The following is a 26,130-nucleotide window of genomic DNA, read 5'->3' on the forward strand; positions in this document are numbered from 1 at the left end:
TGAATGAGCGTTGTCTGTAGTGTAGAGAGAGTGCTCGCAAAAACAAAAAACCTATACAAGTGCAGTCCATTTACCATTCAAGGGGAAAAAAACTTCCTGATAAGACGTCATAAAAGACAGTTTAAAAACTAAAATGTACGTTCAGCAACCTCTATGTTTTATACTCCACATCAACGTCATTCCTAACTATTACGGCCACTTCAGGGTGGTGTAGGACAGTCTAAAATGTAAATATGGGTCGAAAGTTGCCACAAGTTTTCATTTTTGAGGAACCATTCTCCAACCATGTGTTCATTTACACCCACACAACCGCACAAACACTTGGCCTCCATGCCAAATTTCAACGGGTAAAGCCTGATTTCCACCGGGCGCGATACTGCAGCATCACGTCAGCGTCGCGTATGCCGTTGCAAATAGGTAACACTCTAATCAATGAGAGCATTTCCACCGGGCGCGCTGCGTAACGTTACAGCAGCGTCACGTCAGCGTCTCTACGCGAGCATTAGGTAGGACTTCTATTTCTCCGCGAGACGCTGCCAAATCACGTGAATCACAACAGAGTAGATCGCACCAGACAGGAAGTCCGACTCAGAATCAGCGTGAAACACTTCCGCCCCTTTCAAAATAAAACACAATACGCAGTTCATGCAGCCTAAAACTACTTCACATCAACATTATGTTATGACCGAGGCACCAGATCAGCAATCAATCAAAGGGTCTCAGAGGATCGGCGACACGGACGACAAGAGACTGATTGTTGAAGTGGAACATCATACAATCATTTATGACATAACATATTGTTTTTATAAGGATAGATGGTCAGATCAACATATCTTTCACGTCAGAGAAGCAAAGTAAGTTGGTTGTTGTTGTTTACTTTATACACACAGTTTATCCATAGACTATAAATAGAGTTTAGAGTTTATCACAGGATCTTGCGGTCTCCCGTATGGTCAGGATTATCGCGTGTTCTCGTTATCTCGCGTGTATACGACCGGCTTGCTAAGCTGACGTGCTGCTGCTGTAACGCGCCCGGTGTGAATTGACGCTGGGCAGAAGATGCAGCAAAAACGCTGTGGAGACGTGCTGCTGCTGTAACGCGCCCGGTGGAAATCCCCAGTAAGAACTATTGCTGCTAGATAGACATTTTTGTAGCCCGACGTTTGACAATCTATATCGTCATAAGCTGTAGCTGCTGAGCAGGTATTTCACTACGTTTCTTTGCACTAAAATGCTAACTTACTTCTGGGTTTAAGGACTCATTCCTGTGGCACCCTATAGCCCCTTTTAGACTGCAGTTTCAAGCCGCAATATTTACAAATCTGAACATCCCAGAAGCGTGATGGGGATCTAAGTCATCAGAGGTCGGCTGCCCTCATAAACATGTCTTTCAGCCTTAAAAAGTGTGTCGGGATTTTGACTGAACCGTATTTTAGGGTTTCCCCAACATGACGCAGTGCATTTCCACTTTTTTCTCTCTGCATGCACTTTCATATTGGACTGCAGAGTGATAGGGTTTGTGGTGAGGGCTGCACATCAATTCTCTGTGGTGAAAAAACACGTTAGACCCTTAAAGATTCTAATGTGATGTGAGTGAACCCGATTAGAAAAATAGAACGGATAAACAATGAGCCGAAACTCCCTTTAAAACTTGTTGTTTGCATACCGTTTGACAAAAATATTGACTCTGGCTGCTTTAAGTATGGGCTGGAGTCAGGAGCTTAGCATGAAGTAAATCTACAAACACCTCTAAAGTTCACTTACACAACAATACTGGAAATATGCCTTGAGGGTGGAGCTGCTGTGGTGCTTCCAGTCAAGATTGTGGGTTATATTTTCTGTCCATTTCTTTCTCTGCAATGCAAATGTGTCTCTTAAAGATGGAAAAGGATGGAATGTGACAAATTCCTCAATTTAAAATTTTTTTTTTTGACTGTGGAATAATAATAATCCTCCAATCTAAACACATGTGATTTCCAGCCGGCTGAACTTGCCGAGCCCTCGCAGGTCATGAAACTGTCTCTCTGCCCTCCACACACAAACAAGCTCTGCGTCTTTGTCCTGCCCACCCCTCCTTCACACTCAACACACCGCCGTTGCTACAGTTACCCCACTCATCACCATTCACCCCTGGAGTGTCGGTAAAGTCTTGCTCAGTGGCACGTCAAACAAAAGGGCATTCTGGGAAGTGAATTCATGGCTTTGGACACCATCCCCTTAATGCTCGTGCTCATAAAACAGAGCTGCGGTTTCCAACAAACAGTGGGTGACCTGAACACAACCTCGACACTGAAACGCTCTAAAACAAATGTTAAAAAAAGGTTTAAAAACTTTTCCAGTTACACACCCACATAATACACTAATCACCTTAAAGCCCTCCAGTCAGTTTTCTTCCTGTTTAACATTCTCCCTCAAACAGAGAATGGAGTTTATAATCAATATATATAAGTCGTATGACATCCATTTCTCCGATAACCAGATTACATGTTTTTTTCCAAACTACCAGCTAATTTACAGTAGTTTGTAAATTCATTAAATTTAGTGTTTTTTAATCGCTGTTCCAGTTTATCAGCCCACAAATGAGACAAGAATCAGCATCAACTATAGAGAGGAAATAAAATGACGTATTTTTGTAGGGAAACCCCAAAGTCAACATCACCATGGGGTCTGTTGAGAATTCTCCTGTGGGATTTTTGCCTTGGATTTTTGATTTTGTTGGCATTTCTTCAACGTCACTACTGTTAGCTTCAGACGCTCATTGACAAGCTAACCAGCGGTGTTGACAAGCTAGCAAAACTAGCCTAATAAAATGATTATTAACATAATTTACAATCTACAAGAGTTTGTAAGAGCACTGAAAAACACGATTAGAGGCTATGAGGCGGACGAGTAGAGAGTTCCTGTCTGTGTCTGGCGTGATGACGTTAAATGTCCCCGACAACCACCGAAGTCTCATTTGGCCACTTGTTAGCAACAGCCTTTTTTCAGGAGAGGTAAAAAAAAAAAAAAAAAAATCACAAGTGGGGGTATTTACTAAAGTATTTTATGTTGTACAACAAAACACGATCATCTCTTGTCAACCACAGAGCTTATTTCAGACATCAAACACAAACAAAATCCTCTGAGTTCGAGAGGACAGACAGACCCCAGGCCACTAAAATGCTAACTTACTTCTGGGTTTAAGTACTCATTCCTGTGGCACCCTATAGCCCCTTTTAGACTGCAGTTTCAAGCCGCAACATTTACGAATCTGAACATCCCAGAGGCATTATGGGGGATCTAAGTCATCCTAGCTCAGTAGTTACCGCTTTGGGAGGAAGACTGTTCGAGGTAGAATCACTAAACAGGCAATACGGAAAATTCCTGATTTATGCGACAAACAGTCAGGTTATATGAAAGGAAGTGGTATCATCAGAAACAAGCCTTTCACGTGAGTCCGACAGTAATTGAATTGTGTTCAGCAAAATGCAGAAAAACTTTGCTTGAGTCTGTAGAATCCTTACAGCGAGAAACAGCATGACAGGAGATTCTTCTGCTAGCATTGTTTTGAACGCACTCGCTGCTGCTGTAGGCTGACCTCATAAACATGTCTTTCAGCCTTAAAAAGTGTGTCGGGATTTTGACTGTACCGTATTTTAGTGGTTCCCCAACATGACGCAGTGCATTTCCACTTTTTTCTCTCTGCATGCACTTTCATATCTGACTGCAGAGTGATAGGGTTTGTGGTGAGGACAGCACATTAACTCTCTGTGGTGCAAAAACATGAGGAGCTGAGGAGTTGAGGAATTGGCTGAACTCTTTAGGTTTCTGTAGCTGAAAAAGATGCTTGTGTGAATGATTCATACCACTGTCGATGTCCAGCCGCCCGTGACTCAGAGTAAGTCTGAACTTAGTTTTAACTAAATAAAAATTAAACATTGATGTGATATTCAGTGGTTGAAAGCAGCAGCAGTTTGCAGAATATAATCAGATCAGTTTAGCTGCAAAATACATATTTTTAGTATATTGTCCCGATTTACTGCTGAAATAGTGGTTTAACACATTTCTGTGGACATTTTATACTGTTGTGCAACCTTTGAAAAGAGTTATTACAAAACAGACTCTTATTCTGAGTCAACTTCTCAGTCTAGCTTTCAAGAAGGCAAACTTTGATAATAAAGTCAAAGTTATGAGAATAAAGTCTTAATATTTGAATAATGTTACTTTATGAGAATAAAGTTGTAGAGTCACATGGTGAATATAAAGTAGGATCTTATGAAAATTAAGTTGTAGAACAACATTAGAAGAAAAGGGACGGAGAGTTAAGAGAAAAGTCATGTTTTGAAACATCAAACAACTTCTAATTTAATGAAATGTTTTAACGTGAGTGAATTATAACTTCTGAGAGAAAAAAAATCATAGTACAAGAAAAAAGTACAAACTCAATGAAAATTTCATATTTTCCCTTGTCATTTAAATTTTTTGCTCATGAAATGATTTAAAAACACAAAGAACATTTTACATCATTATAATCTAAATTTTCAGTCAGTTCTTCAATAATTTCTGTAGATTTGTTAATAATGGCCATGAATTCAACAAACAGATGTCCCTGTTTTATCTCCACCACTGTACCGGCTGGAAAACAAACACTTTCATCCATCAGCAGAGAAACACTCATCGCATCTGATGCTTCACTCTCAGCTCAAAGCAAACAGCCTGTTTGGTGTTCTGGTTATCTGCTGACGCCAGATACTGACGGAAAACACTCCAGCCTCCATTATTCTGCCGCTGTTTTAAGATTTATGAGGTGAAAGCGTCTCTTTGTAATGTCTTTCAGGATCAGAAGCTGTTCTCACAGCTGTGTTTACAGGGTTAAATTCACAGCTTGGTTGTGCAGAAAGCCTTTTAGATTAGATTTTTTATTCTTGAGATCACACATAGTTTGTTCTGTCACTGATTGGTCAGACGGCGTGGTGCTTGTGCCTGGTTTCATTCAGAATATAAAAAGGAGTTAAGGGTTGCCACTCATACCAATATTCAGACAAGAAGTGGACCTTTCCTGAGATTTTTTTTTTTCATGAAAAAAAAGGCAAGGCGCCAGGGTTGGATGAGATTCGCCCTGAGATGCTGAAGGCTCTGGACACTGTTGGGCTGTCATGGTTGACACGCCTCTTCAGTGTCGCATGGAGGTCTGGGACAGTGCCAGTGGAGTGGCAGACCGGGGTGGTTGTTCCCATTTTTAAAAAGGGGGACCGGAGGGTGTGTTCCAATTACCTTGGAATCACACTGCTTAGCCCCCCGGGAAAGTCAACTCCAGGGTGCTGGAAAGGAGGCTCCGGACGATTGTCGAACCTCAGATTCAGGAGGAACAATGCGGCTTCTGTCCTGGCCGTGGAACGACGGACCAGCTCTTTACCCTTTCGAGACTTCTGGAGGGGTCATGGGAGTTTGCTTATCCAGTCTACATGTGTTTTGTGGATTTGGAGAAGGCTTACGACAGTGTCCCTCGGGGAGTCTTGTAGGGGGTACTGCGGGAATATGGGGTACCGGCTCATTGCTACGAGCCATCTGGTTCCCATATTACCAAAGTGAGAGCTGTGTCCGCATACTCGGCACAACGTCAAACATGTTCCTAGTGGGTGTTGGTCTCCGCCAGGGTTGCCCCTTGTCTCAGATTTTGTTCGTGTTATTCATGGACAGGATCTCAAGGCGCAGCCGTGGGGAGGAAGGGATCCGGTTTAGTGACCTAAGAATTGCATCTCTGCTTTTTGCAGATGATGTGAGACTTTTAGCTTCATCACACCGGGACCTCCAGCACTCATTGTCGCGGTTTTCAGCAGAGTGCGAAGCAGTTGGGATGAGAGTCATCACCTCCAAGTCCTAGGCCATGGCTCTCTTCCAGAAAATGGTGGACTGCCCCCTCTGGCTGGGGAGAGAGGTACTGCCCCAAATGAAAGAGTTCAAGTATCTCGGGGTCTTGTTCACAAGTGAGGGTAGAACGGAGCTTGAGATGGACAGGCGGTTTGGTGCGGCCCGAGCAGTGATTCGGACATTGTACCGGACCTTCGTGGTGAAGAAGGAGCGGAGCCGGAAGGCAAAGCTCTTGATTTATCCATGCTCCGACCCTCACCTATGGTCATGAGCTTTGGGTAGTGACTGAAAGAACAAGATAGCGGATACAAGCGGCTGAAATGAGTTTCCTCCGTAGAGTGGCTGGGCTCAGCCTTAGAGATAGGGTGAGGAGCTCAGACATCCAGAGGGAGCTCGGAGTAGAGCCGATGCTCCTTTTCGTTGAAAGGAGCCAGCTGAGGTGGTTTGGGCATCTGGTAAGGATGCCTCCCCGGCGTCTCTCGTTAGAGGTGTTCCGGGTATGTCCAACTGGTAGGAGGCCCCGGGGAAGACCCAGAACTCTCCTCCTGGCCTGGGAACACCTCGGGGTCCCCCAGGAGGAGCTGGACATTGTGGCTGGGGAGAGGGACGTCTGGAATGCCCTGCTTAGCCTGCTGCCCCCACGACCCGGCCCAGGATAAGCGGAGGAAAATGGAAATGGATGGAAATAAAAAGTAAATGTTACAGACAGCAATCTACAGTTTTAAGTTTGCCTTTCATCTCTGTACACCTTGTTTGCATTCATTCATTACATCCACCTCAAAACAGTGATGCAACAGTAAACAATCATCTGTGTATGCGGTTGGCATTAGGGCGGGGCTACAGTGCGTTTTCTCTTCATCAAAGTTAACTGGAACATTCTGGTGGCTTATAAAAATCTTGTTCAGTGTTCAGTTGGACTAAAAGAGTTTTTAAGGAGTTGGCTGTTCATTTAGAAGAATAATTGTCCTTTGCTAACCAAGCTAGCAAGCATTAGCTGATGTTGAGCATTGTTGCAAAATAATATGGCAACGGAAAAGATGCAGAAATCAAAGCAGCAGTCAACGGTTGTAACAAGTTTGTCATAACTGGTAAAAGTAATGCAATGTGTTGTTATTAATTTGTTACTGCCCAACACTCACTATAAGTACGTTTATGATACGTTCTCCTGAAATATGTTATTACAAACAGGAATGAGGGACAAAATCATAATAGTCCAGGCTGTCAAAAAAATAGCTTGAAGTCTAATCCTGGAGGCTGAGCTTTTCCTGAATTTCAACAAAACAAAACAAAAAAAACCCCAAAAGAGTCTGTTTTGCTTATTTGGCTCAAGCAGGATTAAAGCTTCAGGCCCTCAGGAACAAAAGAACTGCTCATTCCTGCAGATCCCCTAGAACCCTCCCTCCCTCAGAGAGAGCTGTGCTGCTGATCCATTAGAGAGCTTAGGGAGTGCTGACCTGCAACCTAGAATGTGTTCCTGCCTCTCCCCCATTTGATGCCAGCACTGCTCTCATCACCTCCCACTCAGAGAGGCTCCTCTCAGGGCTCCGCGCAGCCAGAGATCTGCTCGCCTGACACCGAGAGCTGGACAGCTCTGAGTTCTGCCCCCCTGACGGATGAGTTTACACGGTGGAATCCAGTCACAAGTTATTCAAGATTGGAATTAACTGGTCAGCAGGAGCTCTGGGAGTGATATCAGAGAGGTATCATATCTGTCAAGGTGGAGTGTAAAGCTGATAAAAAATTGTGCTTGGTCCATTCGGAAATCTGTTTCATTAGTTCTCATACTAGTAGTGGTCCATGCACAATTTGGTTCTCTGTATCGGGAATAAAAAACAATGCTAAAAGGAACATTGTCGTGTTTGAGCTGAGGGAAGAAGTAACGGAGAAAAGCAAGCAACAAACGAAGAGTTAGGTTTTTACCTGTAAAGGTCAGAGGCCAAAAGGCCACTGTGTAAAGGTTTGACTAAAAGTATTAATACCACAGTGTAGAAATACTGAAATTTACTGTTTAAGCCATCTTTTAGAAAGTCTTACCAGGAATATTTTTTACCCTAAACCTAGGTTTAAATCAAATCTTTGTGTTTATGTAGTAGTCACATCGTCCTCATAACTGCATCACTTCCAGCATTTAGGTTCACTTTTTAGTTTTCAAACTGTCTTTTAAAGGCCTAACCATGAAATGTCACTTCACCTGACTTATTTATGGGATTACAACACTGACATAAATCGCACACTCGTAATGAGACCCACGCGCGCATATTGTTTTTTCAAGCGCTTTGAAATCACTTGCAAGCTAGTTTTGTTTTTGTTTTTAATTGCCCCAGAGCAATTTTGTAGCCTGCAAGGAGAAAAGGTGCTTTGCCCGCGAGTGTGTTTTTTTTTTTTTTTTAAATTCACTGATTAGGCAGCAAGGTAAGGCAGCACCACTAGGACAAATCACACAGCCCTGAATGCCTGAATAACATGGATTGTGATTTGGTGCTATATGAATTACATTTTTACTTGAATGTTTGCAAAATGTCACACAGAGCAATGTACTTCAATAGGTTTGACTGAGCGCTGTATTTTGTTTCCTCCATCATTTACATTAATCTGATAAAAGGCTCTGATTATTTTTTGTAACTTGAATCCTGTTGCACACAGACAGTACATTTTTTTATTTTGGTAAAGCTGTTCATATTGTAGACGTAATTATTTGTCCTTGGAAATTATAAACGTAATTTTATTAAATTATGAAAAAAAATCCTTTAATACATGCATTCATGCAAGAAAAATATAACCTATTGCCTACATTAACTGTAACTTGGGTCCTGTATTCATAGTGTTTAATTTGGTAAATGTCCGTATTGAATACATTGAGATATTGACAGGAATATTATTTCAACAAGCATAGGCTTTTCATCTTTTTTCAGCATTCAAATTGTAGGATTTTTTTTTTCGGCTTGTGAGTAATATAAATACCTGGTTAATGTTCATATTCCTTGTAGAGATGCAAAACTGCACTCATTCAGTAATCTCTGATAAATCTGGTCTTTTTATTCTCATGCATGAGCATATTGAAGTACATCGCTCTGTGTGACATTTTACAAACATCCAAGTCAAGACAATATAGCATCAAATCACAATACATGTTGTTCAGGCATTCAGGGCTGTGTGGTTTGTCCTGTTTGTCCTAGTGGTGTACCTTTACCTTACCTTACCTTGCTGTCTAATCAGCGAAGTTGCTCAACCAATTATATTCGGTACGATGATTGGCATGTCCACCCCTGGCCCGCCCCCTTACTGACAAAAACCACCCACCCACAAAAAAAAAAAAAAAAAAAAAACACTTGTGTGAGCAGAAGAAAATTTTGTGAGCAGACGCTGCACGCGCGAGCAGGTGAGAGTATCACGAGCGAGCAGAGGAAAGTGTTGCGAGTGGACTCTGCGCATGCAAAGCATGTTTTTCTCCTTGCAGCTACAATATTGCTCTAGGGAGCAGAGATGCAGGATACAAAATAGCTCGCCCGAAAAAACAATATGCGCGCGTGGATGTTTGATTTGAATGTGTGTGGGGCTCATTACTTGATATGTCAGTGTTCTTATCCCATACATATTCTGTAGTTGAGGTTGAATATCCTATTGGCTGATAATGGAGGCGTGACGATTCATCTACGACATCGATGTTTCGACTTATATGATCCAACTACATCTATCTGTGCTCGGTAAGTTGGCCCTTCAGATAACATATCAATCTAAAATTGTTTTAAAAGGTAATCAATCTAAGCACGTCAGACTTTATATGGAGGTGTTTTTCTCTAGCACTTTTAACAATAAACAAGGTGTTTAACATTACTCGATTCAGTCTGTCTGTAACGTCATCGCCACGCGCCAGCAGCGCAAATATCAAAACATAGCATGATGGCTGGTGGCGGAGGAGAAGCCAGCCAGCGAGACATTATCAAGCCACCATTGCAGTCCAGTGTGTGGGCTTTTGTAAAGACGGAGATGTTCTAAATAAGTACCACGGCAAAACAACAAATCTCTCCAACCACCGACTAAGGCGCCATGGGATTCACAGGTTAAAAAAACAACAGCAAAAGTAGCAGGTAAACCTGTTAATTCAACCTGGAGAGATGTTAGTTGCACTTTTTTTTTTATATTAATATTGTAATATTTTTATGTTGGAAAACAAAAGCAGAAGTGGCAGGTAAACCAACTGCTGAAATGTTGGTTGCATTTTTTTTAATAGAATATTGAAAATGAGAGAAAAGGTTAACTTGCTGTCAACCTCAAGTGTTGGTTGAACTTGATTCAAATAAAATGTGAATGCATTTGCCATTTATTGTTGATTACATCAACGTGGCTACACAAACCGCGGCTGCACTGACAAAGATTAGAATTAACACTAACTTTCACTTGAGGCTGTTCCACTAACGCAGCTCAGCCGAGTCTAGTCAGCGCTGACTCAACCCAGGCTATACAAGCCAGCACTGTGCACGAGTGCGGAGTATATAAGGAGCCAGTATTAACCGATCGTGGAACAGCCGATAAGATGACGCAAACTGTGGTGAAAATCAGCACTGAAGGAGGTGAAAAACAGCTGATTTTTTCCCCTCTGTGGCCGAGCAAACGAAACGATGCTGTTGGAGCTTTATGAAGAATAATTGTCTTTTAGTCTTTTAGTTTTTATCCTGTTGTCTTTTAGTCTTTTAGTCTTTAGCTCCAGTGTTTCCTCATGGGGGCCTCCTCACTGGGGGGTGTGTTGGGTCTGCCCGTGGGGATGTGGTCTTGGGGACTCCCTGGGCCCGGGGGGCTGGGCGGCTCTGCATCATGTGTGGAGTCCGCCTCGGTCTCCCCGGGTCCTGGTGGTCTCTGTGACGGCGTCCTCTATGGCTGTGGGCTCTGCCACCTCTCAGTGTGGATGCTCCCACAGGTTGCTTTCTCCTCATCTGGATCCTCGGTGCCTTGCCATGTCTCTACACTGTCAATCAATATGTGCTGTGTGTGAGTCTGAGTGTGTTTGTGTGCGTGCATGACTAAATACGTGTGTGCATGTTTGTGTATGTATACTTACAGATGTGTATGTGGGGGAGGGAGGGGTGGGTTTTGTCATTTTTATTATTTATTGTTTGTTTTTTCTTATTTTTTGTAAAGCACTTTGTGTTGCATTTTTATGTATGAAAAGCGCTATATAAATAAAGTTTGATTTGATTTGATTTGATTTGAATATAAAGTGACAGTCACAATGACAGACAACACTGCTCCATTAACAGTGCCAGGGAGATGGCGAGGTGAAAAAAAATTACGCACTGATAAAATGCACGAGTAATTCAATCCTACTAATTGTGTTATTTGTAGTTGTTAATAAATCATCAATTAGATCACTAGATGAATAAGAGTGGTTATATTATCAGTAGGCTGATAATTACAGCTGTATGTTCACAGTTAGCTGTAGGGTAAGTTCAGAAAACTCACAACTAAAATGAATTTACTGTAAATTGGCCTAACTTGGCAAAGTAACCCTGTCCTATATTAATTATTCTGTTACATCTCAGCAGTAGGAATCTGAACAGCCAAAAAGCTAAAAATGTAATAAATCAAATTGGAGATAAAGTAACTAGAGAATGATGTAAGTATACATTTTACCACAGCAGAAGGTCCTGGTTTAGACTGGATTTAATGTGTTGGGGTTTTTTGTCTTAACAGCTAGAACAAAAATTATTGAATAAAGGACGACTAAAACTTTTGCACACTTTTCTTAAATTATACATGTTTAGCTTTCAAATAAAGGGTTCACTCCAAAACAAAAGTTGCATGAATTAAACAGATTGACTGAAATAGGTGTGTAAATTCATGCCTCGTCACATCATGAGAAAAAAGGTATAAACCAGACTGTAACATAAATAAAAAAAATTAAAAAAAACTAAGTCTAAACTTTACGCACAGACGTAAGAAACGGGACGGAACTGTATTTTGGAATTTTGATTTTTAGAAATAAATTGACACACAGCTGAAGTAAGCTCATCAGTTAGCCTGCCCCGGAGCAGGCTAGTTCGGCAGTCAGTTACCATGGTTACTGAGCGGGGAGTCACATTTCTTCTTCAGTTCCTACCAGAGCAGGGGCGTCCCTCTCTACCTTAAAAAACCTCCTGAAGACCCAGCTCTTCAGAGAGGACCTTCTCTCCTAGCACCACATGATAATTCTACTCCTTAAACAATTGTCACCAGCACTTATTGATGCACTAATGGCTCTTATTGCACTATACCTTGATTGTTCCCTTTTTTTCCTGTAAGTCAGCTAAATGTAGATCTAATGTAAGTAAGACACTTTGATGGAATGCATCTCTCACTTAAATTAGTGAGGCTTAAAATAAGCCAGGCTTTTCCTTAAACCACACTGATGGAACGCCCTCTGATTCCCTTAAAAGAAACAACATGAATCTAGGAAACTTCACCTGCACTGTCCAGGATCCAGGTATTTACTTCAGTCACACTGACTGAATTTTTGGCCAAAAATTACGAAATCGATTTCAAGTCATTGAATCGTTTCAGATCGTATTATTGTAAATTAAGCAATATCACCATTGAATCGTTTTGGCAACCACGAATAGTGATAGGAATCGAGGTTAAAACGAATGGTTACAGCCCTAGCTGATACCCATCTCAACCTGCCAGCAGGTGGAGCAGGCCCGTCATCCACACGTCCATTCAAACGTCTAACAACATTTGAAACGCTGACACCAAAACAATCTGTCTCACAGTACATCTGAGTGTATAAACATCGAGTGGTAATTGAGCCCCTGACCCTGGCAGAGGAACACACACATTAAAACAGCCACATGGCCTTATTCTGTAGCAGAGTATCTGAGGATTCAGTTTCAGATCCTTCACATGATTAAAACGCTGCAAAAAGAAGCTGACGAGGAGAAAGATGATCTGAATAGAACAATTTGAGGCAGCAGATGACAGAGTGAATGTCTGCTAAATGATTATTTTATGCTGCAGACGCCCCTGGAGGCTTTTCTTCTAGAACATGATCACTTTGTTTTTCTGCCCGTGGCGGTAAATAAAGGTTGTTTCCATGCCAGTGCAGATCTGCTGACACCCGACTTATAATAAAGTCTTTCTCTAGAAACAATGCAGAAACTGAAGTTAAAAAAAATGTAAAATACTGCAAACTGATGCAAAACTAAAGCATTTACTTAACTTTGCATAAATGCTTAAATATTGATAAGAATCAGCGGTGGAAGAAAAAGTCTGATCTTTAACTGAAGTAAAAGTAATATAAGTGTTTAAATACTTTAAGGTTGGCTTTCAAAACCTTACTCAAGTAGAAGAGAAAAAATATTTAAAAAGTAAAAGTATTATTGTGGAGAATGGAATTTAATTATTGGATCATAATTGCTGATGCATTAATGTATTCAACTCTTTAAAGTTGCAGCTGATAAAAGACAAGCTCATATTAATTATATACTGCCGGTGGCTTAATCTAATACTACTGCAGTGCCCGTAGAAAGTATGTATTGGCACTCCATCCAGCACATACACATTGAACATTGATATTCACTGGAAACTATTAGAATATTATTGGAAAATCGAACCTTGTAGCGCACTTTAAAACTCCTAAAGATAGGTAGGCTAAATAGACTTCCAGATGAGATGAGTCAGGGTGTAAATCCAGTGAATTGTGTTAGTGACCAGGTGTAGGTCTATCACACAATGGGGCGGAGCTCCCCTAAAAGGCGTCCGATCAGAAATAGTGCAATGCTGCAACACGTCCTACGTAAATAATGATATTTTGAAAAATGAAGTCAAAAATCTTCAAAATCGAGGATGCACACCTTCGTGCCACGAGCAAGACACATACGAAATCTGATGTCAGTCTGAGCAAATCATCTTTTCTCTCCACCATCCATCCGTCCACGAGCTGAACGTCTCCCCACATCCCCCTTCCACTGCAATCCTTTCATCCAGTACCTGGATCTGCCCCTCTTTATATGCATTCAACCTTTCTGAACTCAAATTTTTATCGCTTTGATCTTTGTTAGTGAAATTACGTTCATGCATCCTTTATGCAGCTGCTGAAGGGACGTAGAAATACTGTATTTAGTTTTCCCAATCTGTTTTCTCGGAAGGAAATATTGGAGAGTTTTGGGGACGGAGCTCCTGTATTTGTGTGAAGCATGGTTTTATACAATGTAAAGCTCACTAATACATATAAGATTTACATCCTGCTGCATCTTCGTTTAACTTCTGGCCAAAAGTGTTATACTTTGTCTGAAATACTGGGCTGAAAGCTTAACCCTCAGTGCACTCTTTGACACGTAACATAACTAAATTAGAGCTACACGGTGGTGTCGTGATTAGCACTGGTTTAATTGGGGACTCAAAATTGCATGTAGGAGTGAATGAAACAAATGTAGAAGTCTCTCTTGTGAAATAAAAACAAAAACGTCAGAAAATGTGTTAATATAGGGAGAAGCTGATTGAGAAAATGTTTTAGCCCTTTAAAGCTTTAAATTTAGCAGATTTTGTTTTGATCTCATTAAACTGTCCACAGTGATAGTTGGAAAAAAGTTTGAGTTGTCTTGTATCTGCTGCTGCAGCTCTCTGGAAGCAGATAAATCTGGTTCTGATGCAGAAACCTGCAGAAACCAGATGGAATGCAAGCTTGGGCTGCAGAGGGCTTTAGTGGAAGGCCAGATTCATAAAGAAATCACCATCCATCCAGATCTGACAACAAGCATGCCGAGAGGCTGTGAAGCTCAGAAATCCTCCACTGCTTCTCCATCTGTGAGCGCCGGTGTGCTCAAAGTGAAACCATATGGCACTCAGGACAAACAGGCGAAAGTTAATGAGATTTTGAGCAGGCACTAAATGTAATGGCACTCCTTGAACTTTTACGACGACCTCCGGCAGCCTGGACATAATAACCCTAAATGACTTTACAGCCTGGGTCGGTTATTAGGATGTGCTTGGGTTACAGTCAGGAGGTCTGCAGGGAGACGGCATGACGGAGGAGCTACTGCAGAGACATTTATGTCTGAGTCAGCAGAGTGAGGAGATGGAAAATGACCCGAGTGATTTTCACTACGCAGGATATAAAGAGACAAAAAGGCAGTTGTGGAAAAAATATTCAGATCCCTTACTCCAGTGAGTTTTGAATGCAGGACTTTAACTTGTACAGGAGTCATTTCACAATGTGGTATTAGTACTTTTACTTAGTAAAAGTATCAGCATCAAAATGTACTTAAAGTATCAAAAGTACTCATTAAAATTGTTATTTATATTCCAAATAATGGATTATTTGTATGGATGCATTTATTTAAGCAGAGATTTAATTTTCCTCTAGATACTGCTCATTTTAACTACTTAATACACTGTTATGATGTTTAATTCACTTTAAATTGGTCATGTTTTTTATGTTAAATCTGACCCGAAAAGTAACTAAAGCTGGCAGATAAATGTAGTGGAGTAAAAAAGTACAATATTGGCCTCAAAACGTAGTGTCCAAAGTGAAGGCTTCCATCTAAATGCATCACAAATTTTAACCAAATTTCAAGAAAATGCAAATTAATGTTTTTCTACCCCCAACAAGTGGTGGAATGTAACTAAGAACATTTAAGTGCTATAGCAGACAAATCAAAACATACTGCTTCATCTGCACCATACTGTTACCGTCTCATCCTCAATAAACAATCAAAATAACAAAAACGTAAGATCTGAGACACAAAAAGCTGAAATATGTCAGATTTAGACAGGTCCATCCCATGAAATGTTGAAGCATAAACTATATTATCCAAAATCAACATAGTTCAGACTGCTGAGCTGCTGTTCAGAGCAGAACAGCAGAACAAACATGCCCCCTACTGACTGAACCAGCAGGGTGACCTCAAACAGCTGATCTGAGAACCAAACATCATGTAAACTCCTCCTGCAGCGAGCCTTTAGACTTTTATTTCCTTTATTTTAAGCATTTGTTTGACCTTTGACCTGCCTTGTGTGTTCATGCTGGACAACAAGTATGAAATATTCAGTTCTTGCCTTTGTTTTAGTTTTTTCCTAGTGTAACAGAGATGTTGTTACACTAGATTATAAACTTTCTTAATGTTTATTAGGAAAATGCGGAAAACTTATTTTGAACGCGTAAACTGAGAATGTGGGATTTTGCATTTGTAAGGGGTAACTTCCTGTTTTTTTATTTAGTTTTTACAAAGGATTGAGGCTAATTTGTGGTGAAATTATTTTCTGTATCATTTGGATGTAAACAGAGGTAATTACATATAAGTTTTAGTAGTTTAGTCGTTTGCCCTGGTATAAAGTTAAAGAAATGGATTCTCCCGTTGTGGACAGAAGTTATTTTCCCGCGTTGTGTTCGCTCTCTGTGTTTTGGGACTTTGAGAGCGAAGGTATGCATTTCTCTGCTCCGCTATTTTATTTATTATACTTTACTTTAATACTGTGTATATAGTATTTGTTCCTTTCCATTGTTGGTATTGAGAGAAGTGATGTTTAATGATGTCTTGTGTTGCAATTTTCACATATTTGGCCATTTATTTTCATGCCATACTCTGTAAATAACCATCAGTCGGACACACTGAAGTAGAGTGAAGGTGCATTGTTAAAAAGACGCCATTCCTCATGTAGTGAAAGAGTGTTGTTGGTTGATAGGTGGTAACAATAGGTTTTCTGTATTGCTCACTACTGTACTGTATTACAGGTATGTGCATTCACATTATAGTCATTTCATTTTGGTCTGAAAATTATAAAGATGTAAATAAAGTTTTGAATGAAAAGTATTACTGTAAATATTATATATCTCTACTCTGTGTTTTGGGACTTTGAGAGTGAAGTTGGTGACAACAGGAGGTGATCTGTATTGCTCACTACTGTACTGTATTACAGTGTGAAGACCTTGAGAGCAAAGAGAAGGAGCCAATAAACAAGCTTCAACTATCTTGTCTTTGTGGTGTCCTCAATTACCCAAACATTCAACACAACGCAGAGTGACACCCTCTTCACCTGCATGATTTATTCTCAACAGCAACGCAAAATATCCCCTTGAAGCATCTTTACTACAAAACTACTGCTGCATTAACAGTGATTATCCTTAACCGCTTATCCACACTCGGGTCGCAGGGGACTGAAGCTGATCCCAGCTGACATTGGGCGAGAGGCGGGGTACACCTGACAGGTCTCCAGACTATCACAGGGCTGACACATAGACAGATAATCACACACTCATTCACACCTACGTGCAATTTAGAGTCAACAATTAAATCTGTCTGTGGAAGGAAACCGGAGAACCCGGTGAGAACCCACGCTGACATGGGGGAGAACGTGCGACCCTCTTGCTGTGAGGCAGAGTGCTAACCACTACACTCCCGTGTAGCCCCCCCCCCCCCCCCCCTTAATTATTAGTATAAGTACTAATACCACACTGAAATTACTCCACTACAAGTAAGTCCTGCATTTAAGACTTACTGAAATAAAAGAACAAAATTATACGGCCGGCTGTGGCTCAATTGGCACTCGCACATTGATCAGAAGGTTGGCGGATCCCTGATCACTGCAGCCTACTGTCCAAGTATCCATGAGCAAGATACTGAAGCCTAACTGGGGATTTCCACCGGACGCGTTACAGCAGCAGCACGTCTCCAGAGTTTTTGCTGCGTCTGTCAATTCACACCGGGCGCGTTACAGCAGCAGCACGTCAGCTTAGCGAGCCGGCCGTATACACGCGAGATAACGAGATCACGCGATAATCCTGACCATACGGGAGACCGCAAGATCCTGTGATAAACTTTAAACTCTAATTATACAGTCTATGGATAAACTGTGTGTATAAAAACAAACAACAACAAAAACCAACTTACTTTGCTTCTCTGAGGTGAAAGATATGTTGATCTGACCATCTATCCTTATAAAAACAATATCTTATGTCATAAATGATTGTATGATGTTCCACTTCAACAGTCAGTCTCTTGTCGTCCGTGTCGCCGATCCTCAGAGACCCTTTGATTGATTGCTGATCTGGTGCCCCGATCATAACATAATGTTGATGTGAAGCAAGGTTATTATAGTTAACGAAAACGAACGAAATAACGAAAACTAGAATTGAAAAAACATTTTCGTTAACTGAAATAAAAATAAAAACGAGAGTTTTGAAAAAAACAAAAACTAACTGAAACTGTATTGTGTAGTTACAAAACTAACTAAAACCAACTGTAATTATAGTTAAAATGTCCTTCGTTTTCGTCTTTGTCAACTTTTTTCATACATAATCCTTTTTGGTTAATATGAAATGTATTTATTTAGCTCTGGCAGTTTTACGCCAGCTGCCGACACATTACGGGACCTCATGGTCTCCGACGTCACCTGTGTTGACAATCTACACCTATGATCTACACACGCCGCTTGGCACTATGGCGACCGTGAAAGTTGGGAGAAAGCGACAAAGTCCTATTTGGGATTTCTTCGAATACGACAGTGTTACAGATAGCAGCAAGTGCCTTATAGTGGAAGCAGGTAATAACGTATGTGGACAACTTCTGAAGGGGAAAAACCCCACCAACCTGAAAGTCCATTTGAAAAGCTCTCACAAGAATGCTAATTTAGAGTACCTGGACAAGGTAGCCTCTCTGCCCCCCTCCCCCGGAGGAGAAGCTACAACCAGGTCAGGCAGCACGGGGAAGGAATACAAAACAACCGTAAACATAATGGACTCCCTCTACCGGCGACCAAATAGCTGCTGGCTAGTAAATACGCAGGAACACCGCAAGCGGGAGGAAGCTTTAGTGAATATGTTTATTGAGACTGGGATGTCTACTAGATTGTGTGAGTCAACTGCCTTCAAAAAGTTCAGCACTTCGCTCGAACCAAAATTCAGAACACCCGGAGCTGCGAGAGTCATAACCTTATTGGGGCTAAGATAGATAAAGCAAAACAGAAACTGAAAGAGCTCATAAAGGAGGCGAGGAAGCTGACCCTGTGTGTAGATGGTTGGAGCAAGCGAGGATTAACAGCGTCTTTCATGGGTGTGTCAGCCTGTTTTTACCATCCACCTGGAGGCCAGGCTCACCATGCTTTGATTAACCTACACCGAATGGAGCACCCACACACCGGGGAGTCCATTGCCCGCTGCATCGATCAGACATTAGATGCATGGGATATAGGAGAGGACAAGGTGCTGCTCATTGTGACTGATAACGGCTCCAACATCGTCAAGGCTGTGCGGCTGCTTGGGGACAGACGCCGGGAGCAAAGTGGGGAGTCAGCAGCAGGTTCACAGGCTCAGGCAAGAGGCCCTGGAGACGACCAGGATGCTCTGACCATCGAGTCACAGTCAGAGGAGTCAGTGGAGGATGAGGAGAGTGGAGACCTCGGTAAGTGTGGTTTTGGTGACAAATAATAACTACTTAAATATTTGATCGTCTGTTTTTTTATATAAACTATTATGATTTAAACAGCATTGTAAGCTTTACTTGATATTTCCCCATTGAAAGTTGGAGAGGAAAATCCTTGTTTACTAGCTCTCATTTCCTGCAACTATGTACTCCTTAGATACTACAGATAGCCTTTGGTCATGTGTATGCAGCAACCTTGCCCAACCTTAGATGAATGTGGTCCCTTTTATTTTTTTCTTTTGAAACCTAATATGAGTTATGATATTTAGATATTTTATATAAGTCATTATTGACACAAAAACAATGCTTTTGTACTCAATTAGCCTACACCAGCAGTCTGTTGGCTACTGATATAATCCAACTCAAAATCTAAAAGTTTCCAACCCAAGTAGTACACACCTTTTAAAAAGTAAAAATAAGTAGACTATTTTAGCACAGGTTAAAAAGTTTGAATTTGACATTTACAGTCTTCACTTTGATATTATAGTTATCATTTCCTATTATTTTATGTCCATGATTGTTTTATATTGTGTCTCCACAATTAATTGCAATGTCATGAGTTCATGGAGCTCATAGTGTAAGAAATTAAATATATTAAAACAAGCAAGGTTATGCAAGTACAGCTATTTTAGTGTGTTGTACATTTGATGCTTAAAACTAATTATTTGTCTGTTTTCTCTTTTTGCAAAGAACTTGAGCTGCCAGATGATTGGGAGAACAACAAGTTCCAGAGAATGCCATGCCTTGCCCACACCCTTCAGCTCACACTGAAAGATGCCATGAAGCACCCAAGTGCTGATTCACTCATAACAAGAGCAAGAAAGCTGGTACATGCTGTGAGGAAATCGTCAGTGGCAAATGAAGCAATGATCAAAAAGTGTGGCAAAACTCTGGTCCGGGACTGTAGCACACGCTGGAACAGCACTTTTGATATGGTGAGAAGACTGCTGGAGGTCAGAGCTGAACTAAACCAAGTACTTGAGGAGTTGGGCCTGGACACACTTCTCACAAGCGACTGGGCCAAACTGGAGAACCTGGTCAAGCTGCTGGAGCCCTTTGCCATTCACACAGATCAGCTTCAGAGTGACAGCCAGTCACTCTCACAAGTAGTGCCATGCCTGCTCAACCTTGAGGCACACCTGCTGACGACTACTGCTGGGAAGCAACTGGCTCAAATCCTGCTGAAGTCCTTGCGAGAACGTTTTGCTGCCATTCTTAACCCTGATTCCCCACAGTTCGATGCTACACCAGCAGCAGCCTGTTTTATGGATCCAAATGTTTCGCTGGTTCTTCAAACACCAGACACAGTGCCACTAAGGAGGGCAGCGCAGTCCTTTGTGCATAACCTGGCAGCTCAGTATAACCCAGCCACTGCTTCTCATGATGATGTTGCTACTGCAAGGTCCACTCAAGCTCCACCAAGCTCCCCTCCTACTGTTCTTCAGAAATACCACTTCCTTGCATCCCGTATGGAGGTCAACGTGTCATCAACACATCAGCCTGATGTGAGCAATAGTTTGTCGACCGAAATGAAGAAGTATACCGATGATGTCAAAGTGGGTGTCTCTAATGAAACACCATTGCAGTTCAGGAGAGCAAGAGAGGGGGTCTATCCAAAACTGGCCCCTGTGGCATTAGATCTCGTTAGTGCCCCTGCCTCACAAGCCTTTGTGGAGCGCATCTTCTCTGTGTGTGGGCTTTTGTCATCTGGCCTGAGGAACAGAACAACCACATCTCTGGAGCAGCGCGTTTTCCTCAAGATCAACAAGAAATTGTTGCTTGACTGAAGTACACCCATCTCTCTCTTTCGCACCAGTCACACAGACAGACAGACAGACACAACACACACTCACCTTGAAAAGCTGTATTTGAGACAGCTCATGCATTCAAAATGCAAGGACTTTTTGTTTACCATGTTGAACAGAAGGCTATATATGTACGTTTAAATCAGGGCTCTTTATTTGTTCAAAACATTCACTTTATTTACTTTATGATGTATAATATAACACGAGAGGTATTGTTAATCAACTGCAATAATTTGCCATATAGCTGCTGCACCTCTAGTGCTGGGCAGTGCAATTCATATGCAGTTAATTTTGAGTTAGTTCATCTGATGGGGTTTTTGAGTTTGTTCCTGTTTTTCTCAGATAGAGCTCACTGAGACTTGTGGCTCCTAAGCAATGCGACATGTCTCATAAATGGGTTTATCTTGTTATGGTCATGTGTGTCTCTTTAGTCTGTTGGCTATAGATATTTACCTGGCACACTACCTGCATCTAACCTCAGAAGCAGTATTATAGATGTTTTGTACTTAAGTCTATCTTGTGAACTGTGATTTGTGGATGGCTGTTCATCTTTCCTAACTAAATACATTTAAAAAAAATTGTGTCTTTGTGTATGTGTTTTTATTACACAATATTTAAGGTGACCTTTTTGAATCTCCCACCCAACAAATACCCCATTACAAAAAAACTAAAACTAAACTAAAACTAAGGATTTTCAAAAAATAAAAACTAACACACTCACTCTAAAAACTAACTAAATCTGAAAAAAAAAAAAAAAAAAACTAACAGAAAATCCAAAACTATTATAACCTTGATGTGAAGTAGTTTTAGGCTGCATGAACTGCGTATTGTGTTTTATTTTGAAAGGGGCAGAAGTGTTTTACGCTGATTCTGAGTCGGACTTCCTGTCTGGTGCGATCTGCTCTGTTGAGATTCACGCGATTATTCTATTATGCCTGGATTCCACTGGATGCATAACGACTCCGACAAGGGTCTGTCCGCAACGGCTGCGTATCTACGCAGTCCGTCAACACCCACCGGATCCGTCTGTGTCGGAGCTGTTGCGGACAGCAGAGTCCCGAGGACGCACGAGATCTCGCGAATTCACGCCTAATCAATTGATATAACTGGAAGATAATCAACATCTCCTCGTTAATGACTGGAGACAAATCCAGCGACTCCGTCTTAACGAGCGCTAACGAGGTCGGCCGGCTTGTTAGCGAACCCGAGGTATTTTATTTTGAAAATATACCAGTGTTTTATTTTGTGTCTGTGCAAGACTTCCTGTCCCGAACAATCTGCTCTGTGCTGAATTTATGCGTAGTGCTCCGTCGTCCGTAGCGAATATTTCGCGCGACAAGATTACATAGAAAGTCAATGCAAACACGCGAATAGACGCAAATTTTTGCCGGCGACGCGAATGCCGCGATTGACGCGAATGTCGCGGCGCGAATGAAATAACGCAAATTCGCGTGAGTTCAATAAATTCAACTTTGCCGAAATATTCGCGTGACGCTGTGTCGGGACAGCCTATCAGCGTTGAGATTCTGGACGACAGTGTCCGAGATACATACATGAGAGAGAGGAGAAAAGAGGCAGGAAGGAGGAGTGGGTCGGCAGGAGGGACAGGAAAAAGGTGGAAGTACTCTGCGGTCCTCTCTCCGTGCTGAGTGCGCCTCCGGATGATGTCACTCACCCAGACACGACGGCGTGTTTTCCGACGTATCTCGGACTTCCAGAGCAGGTACAGGGACGCTATGCTTGTCATGGTTGATGACAGAATGAAATGGAGGGAATTATTTGGCGCTAAATAGTCTCTTGGGCAAAAATTCGCGAGTTATTTACTCGCGTGAGTGACGCGAGTAAATGCGATCAACTCGCGCGAGTAACGCGACGCGAAAAAAAAACTGACATGTTGCTGCTGTAACGCGCCCGGTGTGAATTGACAGACGCAGCAAAAACGATGTGGAGACGTGCTGCTGCTGTAACGCGTCCGGTGGAAATCCGCAGTTATGCTCGCGTAGAGACGCTGACGCGATGCTGCAGTAATGTTACGCTACGCGCCCGGTGGAAATGCTCTCATTGATTAGAGTGTTACCTATTTGCAACGTCATACGCGACGCTGACGTGACGCTGCAGTAACGAGCCCGGTGGAAATCAGGCTTAAATGGCTCCCGATGTGTGCTGGTGTGTCCTTGTGAGAAGATATATACCTGTGAGTGTATGTTTATCTGAGTGTGTGTCTATCACTGTGTGTGCATGTCTTTATACCACAGACTGTATATAAATAGTGGACGTAGTCACCGTGACGTCACCCTTTGGTTTGTGGCCTGTGGAAGCATCGAGTTCAGCATTACTCGTCGCCATCTTGTTTCCGATACGGGGAGCAGACTGTGGCTGTGTCCCAATGTCAAGGAAGGATGCTCAAACGGCTGGATTTGAAGGACACTACGTCATCGACATCCGTCGAAGGACTGTCCCAATGTCGAGGATGCTCCGGAGGACAGAGTCCTTCTTTTGCCCAAATTCCGAGGATGCATGTATGTATCCTCCGTGCGCTCTGACTACCCATAAAGCATTGCGCACACCGGTCTACCGGGAGATTTAAAAATGGCGAGCGTAAAAACAGCGACGCTAGCGGCGCAATATGCATTTAAATAAGTATTTACAGTTTACACTGAATGTTGTCACATAACTTACAAAACGTGTGTTCAAAGTCAAGCAAAAACATAAACATAAACAAATGCCAGAATATTTGTCTAAAGATAATAAACGTCATCTTGATACATTGCCGGTTAAGTTAATTAATGCCGTCTCAGTCGCTAAAGTTATTGTTTATTAATTTATATGTGTCCATGATGATGTACTATGTGCAACTGTGCCATTCAGAAAGTTATACATTTCTTTATTGTGTTTACAGGGACCGAAAGTCCGCTATTATCCGTTATTGTTATTTATAATATAATAAATAATAAAAAAATAAAAAATCACAGAATATATTTCCATGATGAATTATGCGCCCCTGCATTCATGACACTAAGTAGCGGCCGAATTCAGCCAGGATCAGTTAAATATTGATTTTGAAATTGCGGCGCTGAATTTATTTATTTATTTTTTATTAAACTGATAAGAACAGATACTACACTTGATCTTAGCCAAAGGTCCGAGAGCGGCGCTGAAGTTAAGCAGGACGTCCAATTACGCAATGACGCACAGCTGCACACTCCGAAGGCTGTCCCATTTGTGCATTACACCAGTCAAAGGAAGGACTCTTGCCTTGCCTTCGGAGGACCCGACTCTGAAGGAAGGATCCTACCAAGGAAGGATCCTTGACATTGGGACACAGCTCATATCTGGACTGTGGAGGAGCGAGAGGGATCTGATCACTGACTACAGCCTCTCTACACCTCAACCTGACAGAGAAGCCACTGCTAATTCATGTTAGCATTAACTGGAGCATTAACTGGGATGTTAGCTTTGGCTAGCAAAAAAACAAAATGTATGTTACTTACCTCAGAAAACTGAGCAGTGACTCCTTGGAGTGTCTGTTAGTCCAACCAAATGCTGAACAAGACATTTTTACTGAACAAAACGTTCAAATAAACTGTCATTAAGTGAAAATACAGTGAAAGGGTCAAAGATATGAGACCAAACCGCTAAACGTCCTTTTTTTTATATCTATAACGTCATATTTAACTTTATTGACATGTTGCCGTGGATACGTATTGCTCTGCTTCTCTCCTGATGACGGCTCGCCTTGTTAGTGACCTGTAAATCAAAGATAGCCACGCCCTAAATCATACGATTCTTTATCTTCTATTTTGTTCTAAATGGGGCCATTATTTACACTATTAACATCATCTTGAAGATTTTTTCTACTAGTGATTGACACCATAGTGTAAAAAAATGTGAGGTAATAAATCAAGTGAGAAGTTCTCATTTTGCATTGAAATGAACGGACAGATTTTTTTTTGCAGCCAAACTTAGCGCCCCCTGCTGGAATTTTTGGTAGAATGCAGCTTAAGGCACTTCCTGGTTTGCCTCCATGCTCAGACCTGGAGGTTGCCACCTGGTTTATACACATAATGGACAATATGTGCAAATATACATTTTGACCTCTTGCTTGCTGTCCTCCTCAGGATGCACAAACACACACTCTTGAAACTTGAAAATTAGGCCCTAATGTTGTATATTTGATTAAAACTGACCAATAATAATGAAAAAAATCTGAAAATTAGATATCAATGTCTTGATCATTAAGCCTTAAGGTGAAAAAAAGTTGATCTTTTTTTTTTTTTTAAAGTCCTAAAACCTCTAATCTACCTCTAGTCTCATGTCATGGGGTCCTTTTTGACCCTGAGGACCACCAGTGTATAGTCGACAGGAGGACTACACAAGGGTTAAATTAAATGTAAATACTCAAGTAAAGTACATGTACCTCAAAATTGTACTTTAGTAAATGGACTAAGTTACATTCCACCACTGCAGAAAGAGTAAAATATAAAGTGGTAGGTGTAGGATAGAGGGCACAGATGAGCTTTTGGATCAGGAAAACTGAAATAAATAAAAGTTTATTCTTACCCTAAAAACCCCTCTTGGGTCTGCAAACTTTCCAAATAATTTCTCCTATCACATACTTTAATTTCAACACTGACTGTCAATAGAATGTAGATGTTGGAGGTTTTGCTCATTTTAACTCCTTTATACACTGTTGGATACTTTAATCTACAGCAATGCATCATATTCTATAAGATCATTAATGTTTGTAGCTTCACTGTCCTGTGAGAACCCACTAGCTCTTAAGAGTCAGACAAACAGCTTTGTGACGATGCATTTTCCAGCTGATCCAAGAGTAGGAGAATTTTCTCAACACATAAAAGGACAACTTCACCTTTCAGTTTATCACAAACATTCAAATAAAAAGAGAAGTTGTCAGACAAACGTAGTGCAGTAAAAAGTTTTACCTCAGAGATGTAATGGAGTAGAAGTGTTTAACTTTCCTGTGTGACTCTGTGGTTTTCAGTCCTGCTGAGCTCTTTCACAGCTAATTAAAGATAATTACTTGCACCTGACGTCACAGCTGATAATTAGAGCCTAATTGAGCAGCA

General features: G+C 41.4%; 1 protein-coding gene and 1 pseudogene across 1 annotated transcript in view; both read right to left on the reverse strand.

Moving 5' to 3' along the window:
- Window positions 1-26,062, reverse strand: part of lsp1a (lymphocyte specific protein 1 a) — a 63,868-nt gene extending 37,806 nt beyond the window's left edge. The window contains exon 1 of the mRNA XM_059335230.1: window positions 25,987-26,062. The gene's annotated coding sequence lies outside the window, so the exon portion shown is untranslated. The remainder of the gene's footprint in view (window positions 1-25,986) is intronic.
- Window positions 24,067-24,191, reverse strand: LOC131974049 (U2 spliceosomal RNA; annotated as a pseudogene).
- Window positions 26,063-26,130: the final 68 nt, after the last annotated feature.

Source organism: Centropristis striata, chromosome 6, assembly GCF_030273125.1.
Source record: "Centropristis striata isolate RG_2023a ecotype Rhode Island chromosome 6, C.striata_1.0, whole genome shotgun sequence".
Lineage (NCBI taxonomy): Eukaryota > Metazoa > Chordata > Actinopteri > Perciformes > Serranidae > Centropristis > Centropristis striata.